The sequence below is a fragment of the Castor canadensis genome, chromosome 4 (genome assembly GCF_047511655.1).
Source record: "Castor canadensis chromosome 4, mCasCan1.hap1v2, whole genome shotgun sequence".
Classification (NCBI taxonomy): domain Eukaryota; kingdom Metazoa; phylum Chordata; class Mammalia; order Rodentia; family Castoridae; genus Castor; species Castor canadensis.
Window position 1 is genome coordinate 50,442,835 of NC_133389.1, and position 5,968 is coordinate 50,448,802.

Here is a 5,968-nt window from a genome sequence, read left to right on the forward strand (position 1 = left end):
CGGCAGCGGAAAAGCAATTTCAACCAACTTCCTCTGCGCTGGGTTCGCAGCAGCCGGGCGGAGGAGCCGGAACCTCAGGGTCACCAGGTGCACCCGGGTCCCCTCCTCCCCCCTTCAGTGAGGTAACCTCGGCTCTCCAGACCCCGGGCTGGGGACGACAGCGACCCACAGCCGCCCGGATGCCCAAAGTGGCATCCCACCCGGCAGCCCTTCGCGACAGCCGACAGCGCCGTCGCCAGCAACCTCGTCCGTCGTTCCGGCGAGGCGCTTCAGCCTAGCGGGCCCCGGCTGCCCTGGCCATGGAGGGGTCCGCGTCCCGGGATGGGCCGGCGGGGGGAGAGAACGCGCAGCGAGCAGGGTGGAGACTCCCTCGGGGCAGCCGGGGAGGGAGAAGAGGAAAGGCGAAAGCAAAGGGCGGGTGAGGAGCTGCGCCAGCTGCCGCCGCCGCCGCCGCCGGGGCCACCGGCCGGGCCCGCTCCGCTCAGAGGCGCTGGAGGCAGTCTAGTCCCGCATCCCCGGCTCCACCTGGTCCTGTCCCACGCACCGATCCGTCCGGGTCAAGAGCTGTTCCTTGCGGGGCAGGCTCACTCTCCCATTTTGTTCGGTAGCTGCTGGGTTTGCTTGCCGCGGTGTCCGGCGGGGCAGGGCGAGGTCGGAGCCCGATGGAGACTTAGGAGAGGACCGGCTTGGGTGAGCCACCGGTGAGGAAGACGATAGTCGGGTCCCGGGGACTTGCTGATGGAGCGGGGAAGCTTCTGGGAGGGGCTGTAGTCCCGGCTGAGAAAGGGCGAGTCGCGACGGCGAATGCCTGGGGGGGGTGGGGCGAGGGGGGCCGAGAGGGACTAATATGTCCGCCTTCCTGTTCAAACAAACGGAGACCGCCGGCGCCGACTGCGCATGCGGAGCGCGGACGTTCGGAAAGGGAACCAGCCCGGCCACACGCGCACGCGCACACGCGCGCGCACGCTGCCGCCTCTCAGGGCGGGGCCGTCCGGGTCGTGTCGGGTGAGGCGGGGCGAGGCGAGGCGGGGCGGGGCGGGGCGGGGCGGGACGGTGCTCCCAGGGCCTGGCGGGAGGGCGGAGCTTACGGGGTGTGGCGGACGGTTCGGTCCTGGCCGGGGTAGCCTCGTCTCTGGGGAGCTATGGAGCTCTGCGGAGGGCTTGGAGATCCCGGCGGAGGGGGACCTCGCCTCTCGCGTGCCTGGCAATGTCGCTGCCCCTGCTCAGCTTGCTCTGGGCTGCAACCCCTCCTGAGAATTCTGACGAGGAAGAGCGGGTGCTGTTGTTCTTGTTATTAGGGAGATGGGTTCTGGGATGGGGGGAGCAGAAAGACTTTTTGTGGGTCAGCGGGTATCAGCATTCTATTTCGACCCGTGGAGGCTGGTTTTCCGTGGTCTCTATTGTTGGCCCTCCATTCACGATATGGTGGGAAAATAACAAAGCACTCAACGCTCCCGATCCATTATGGATCAGGGGAGTCTTTAACATTTTGACTTTGGAAGACACAGTCAATAGAAGTCAAGCTCAATCTAGTTAAATAAAAATAATTCCATAGGGAAAAAAATCCATATTTTTAAAGTCGTTCCTGTTATTTCTCGCCATCGCTTCAACACCCCCATTGGATGTGAGATGCTTTGTTTCAACTTCAAACGTTCAGTGAAAGTTAGAATTGTGATATTATCAGAGCTATTGTGCGACATCGAGGCAGACTAGAAGTAGGAAAGGTTGGGAGCTCACGTAGGTTGCCGGGGATGGTCCAGATCACCCTCACCTGGCTGGGAACCGCCCATGTCCCTCCCCACTCATTCTTATTGGGTGGGAATCTCCTGGGTCTGCCCTCCGGATGGGTTAGTGTAGGTTTTAAAAGCACCTGAAGAGCAGAAACACGTTCTCTCTGCTGGCGGGCTCTACCTGCGTTCCACCATGCTCCTTTTGTATTTCCCTTTCCCTGATTTTTAATAAACCCCGTTTACACCCACGCGTTCTGCTTGGATTCTTCATGCTGGAACGCAAGAACCAAGGTATTCTGAAAACACCTTTTGCCGTCAACATGAAAATAAAGGACATTTCTTCCTAGATCAGTGGCGTCACTGACTGTGAGAGAGGGTGAAACGCTTGTCACTAGACCTGCTGATGATGCTCTTCACTGCTTTTCAGCAGGAAACCAAGCTTTATTTGTTTCTAATCAATCTTTGGTTTTTGCTCATAGGACAAATTCAAGATTGCTAGAAATAGAAAACGTGGATGTTTTGCCCAGCACTGGAAAATGCTACAGATAAGCCGAATGTCTTTGCATAAAAAGTATACAGCATCTAACAGTCCACCAGCATTATTGTGTGAGTCAGAGGCTAGGAAAAGATTGCAGTTTGAAAAATACCTGTTTTCATTTTATTAGGTATAAGAAATATTTAGATATTAAGTCCACTGTATAAATCAAGATAGGAAGTACGACTTCACAAAAAAGAAACCATACGAAAGACGAGAAGTAGAGACAAATTCAGGTATTTCATTAAATACTTATGCAGTGACTTGTTGGCTCCAGTATTTTGTCAGTCATGTGAATTAGATTTATTTTTAAGCATAGGGCTTAAAATAAATCTGGCAGTTTCCCTAAAGTAAATTTCCTAAACCCTGCTTGTCCCTCATTACCATTTTTAGGTATTCTTGGGAATTTTGTTGTTTCTCAGAGAACAGAACATTATGTTGCCTTCCATTTGGACACACTTGAAAAAGTACTGGTAGCTAAGACATTACATGAGTGGCATTGATAAAGGTAAGTGCTTGGTAAAACCATGAGAAATATACCTAAAGCCCATGTATTTTATTTATCTACAAGGTTATTTTGATGATTCTAGTACACTACTACTTATTTTTAACTATTAGATGGACTCTTTGAATTTGTTTTTCTGAGCCATGGTCTCACTATGTTACCCTAGTTGGAGTCCAACTCCTTTCAAATGATCCTCCTGCAGTCAGCCAAAGTAGCTGAAACTACAGGCATGTGCGCCAGGCTAAATTTATTTTTAAATTAAAAAGCCCCCACCTGTAATAAGGTGAAATCATTTGACATTAAAGTTCCTTTCCATCATTAAAATTCTATTGTCTAATTGTGACAAATCTTTTCAAAAGCATTGTAGATATTTGAAATCACCCTTAAAGTTAGTTAAGACCCTGAAGTGCAGTTTCAAAATACTGATACCATGTAATGTTCTGCACTGCTTTCAGTGAATAAACATAAGAATATAATATTAAACATAACTTTCCTTTAAGGACTAAGTAATAGTAGATGATGTTATATTAATATATAAGAATGTAATGTTAATTATACATACTCAGTGCTTACCATGTTCTAGGCAGTACTCCATATATTTTACATATAAAAGAGGGAGCTCTAGAATTTGCAATGGGATCAATAGGATTATAGTCCCAGGGAAAGGCAGAAAATTATTTTTGTACATTCAGAATAAAAAAGGCCTTGGCAATGTTCAATAATCCTGGATGTAGTACAGATTACTAAATCCTGGTTCAAGAACCAGTGGCTTGGTTTTCATGATTTTCAGCAAAATGAAAAGAATAAAGACAGGTAGTGCTTGTATCAGCAGCAGTGTAATAACTAAAACTGGAATAGTGCAGAAAAAATTAACATGGCCCTGGTACAAGAATGACAGGCAAATTCACGTAGTGTTGTATATTTTGCAAGTTCATTAAGGTCGTCTGACCCAAAAAAAAAGATGCAGTAAGTCTTCATAAAGTAAACATCTAATTTAAGACAACCCTTAAATCTGAAGTTCTCAAAATACACATAACTTTCCTTTAAGGGCAAGAATAATAGTAGATAAGTGTTCTTCTTTCCTTCCTTCCTTCCTTCCTTCCTTCCTTCCTGTTTTTTTCTTTTCTTTTCCTTCCTCTTTCAGTGCTGGGAATTTAACCAGGTCCCCTGTCCCCACCCATGCTAAGCATTTGCCCTACCACTGAATTACACTACCAGTCCCTGTCATATGTTTTGAATGTTCTTACTTGGCAATTTAATATATTTGCAAGTCTATGCAAATGTATAGAGTAAATTAATTGTGTTTTAATTTTTCTAGATTTTGGGATTCAGACATCTGTAAACATTTAGTTTAGATGAGACTTATGCTAGAACCTCATGAAAAGACTGGAGCTGAAATAAGTTGAATGAGATGGATCTGGGAGAAATCACAGAAAACTTAGGAAGTAGACTTCTGTACAGTGAAAGACTTTAGTAATTTGGGTATAGATTTCTGTATAGTGAAAGACAATTCAGTTGAACATTCCTTTTGGTTATTTGGTACAAAATCAACTTGGCTTAATGTTTATGGAATATCTTCCATAAACATTGATACGGGGTTAACCTCCAAAGATGACCACCAATGAACCATGTCTCCTGATATTTATACCCTGGTGGAGTTCCCTCCCTCACTGAATCTGGGCCTTGTGACCTGCTTTAACTAGTACAATGCAGCATAAATAGCACTGTGCCAGTAAAGGCCCCAGCTTTGAGAGTGCCTGGCAGCTAAGTTTTATGCTCTGGGAAGTTGTACTAAACTGAGATCACCATGGAATAAGGAAACCCAAGGTAACTAACCATGGGAAGAGATCACATGGAGGACATTGAGGATTCCAGCAGACTTTGAGAACAGAGACCCCAAAGTTGTCCCATTTCAGCAGCCCCAGGCTTTGATGGTGCATGGGATAAGAGACAAGCTGGTCCTTTAAGCACTGCCTTCATAGAAGAACCAACAGCAATAATAAAATGAATGTTGCTTTGAACTACTATTTCGGGGTAGTTTCTCAGCAATGGAAGTAAAACAGATTTCAGAAAAAGAACTATTCACAAGTAAATATGGAGAAAAATATATTAGGAACACTGTTTATATTTTTTAATATTACCCGTAATAAAAGGAAGCTGTTTACAATGGAGCATTGTAATGGAATGACAAATTAACTCATGTTAATGTTTTATTTCAACAGAATTTCTGTACAAAAGAGCCATAAAACTTTTTGCACAAATTAAGGAATGCTTCCAGATTTTTAAATTACTATAAAGTTAATTATATTCCTACATAAATACATTTTACCTATATTTTTTATACTTCCTCAGTTTAGTGCATGATCATTTCTATGATGTCTCCAAAACACATAGAAAATGCAGGTACATACTGCACATTAATTGTAACCCAGGGCCACACATTGCATGTTATTATAAAAATGCATACCAGAAATGTGTTAAGAATGTGATGTGGCTAAGTTCCTATAGAAACTTTAGCTAATATTTCCAAGAAAGTATGATACTTATTTATGGTTAATATAACTTTCCAATATGATTCTGAACAACTTTAGTAAACAGAAAGTTGTGAGAATTTAGGTTCATTTCTGTTTCAAGCGGTTGGTTTTATATGATTAATATTTACCCAAAAGTAGTTTATTTATACATATTTTTCTAGATCTGAGAAGTGAATCAAGAAGAATATGTTCCTTTTCTTAAGAGTATTTCTTTTGAGATCAACCAACCTTTTTTATTTCCATATAACATTCAGGCTTGGAAGAAAATGTATTTTGACCTTTGTAGATCTACTAAAGCCTTGCTGCTACCTAGGCAGAGATGGGGATGCAGACATCTGTCAAGATTATAGCAAGGAAAAGTGTAGGGCAGCTGTGAGTACAGAGTGCCCTTAACGCTTCTCCTGACTCACCCTGGAATGCCTTCCTCTAACATCTGTTTCTTATTTCTTAGAAGCTGCTGTTCTATTCAACTGCAAAAATACTTGCATTGACCTTAGAAATATTATGGAGAAATAGAGGAAAACAGATTTCTGTAGAACAATCACTTCCCTGCTTCATGCCATTACCACCTTGAGGGTCCTACTCTTACCATATATACCATACTCACAAGCTTATGTTACAATTTATTCCAAGGGTAGAGGCTGTTATGTTTGTGGAATCACTG

At 44.2% G+C, this 5,968-nt stretch overlaps 1 non-coding gene across 1 annotated transcript; it reads left to right on the forward strand.

Annotated features, from left to right (window-relative positions):
- The first annotated feature begins 3,586 nt into the window (after window positions 1-3,586).
- Window positions 3,587-3,696, forward strand: LOC141422880 (U6 spliceosomal RNA). Its single transcript, XR_012447583.1, has one exon. It is a non-coding gene; the product is annotated as a U6 spliceosomal RNA (small nuclear RNA).
- The last annotated feature ends 2,272 nt before the right edge of the window (window positions 3,697-5,968 follow it).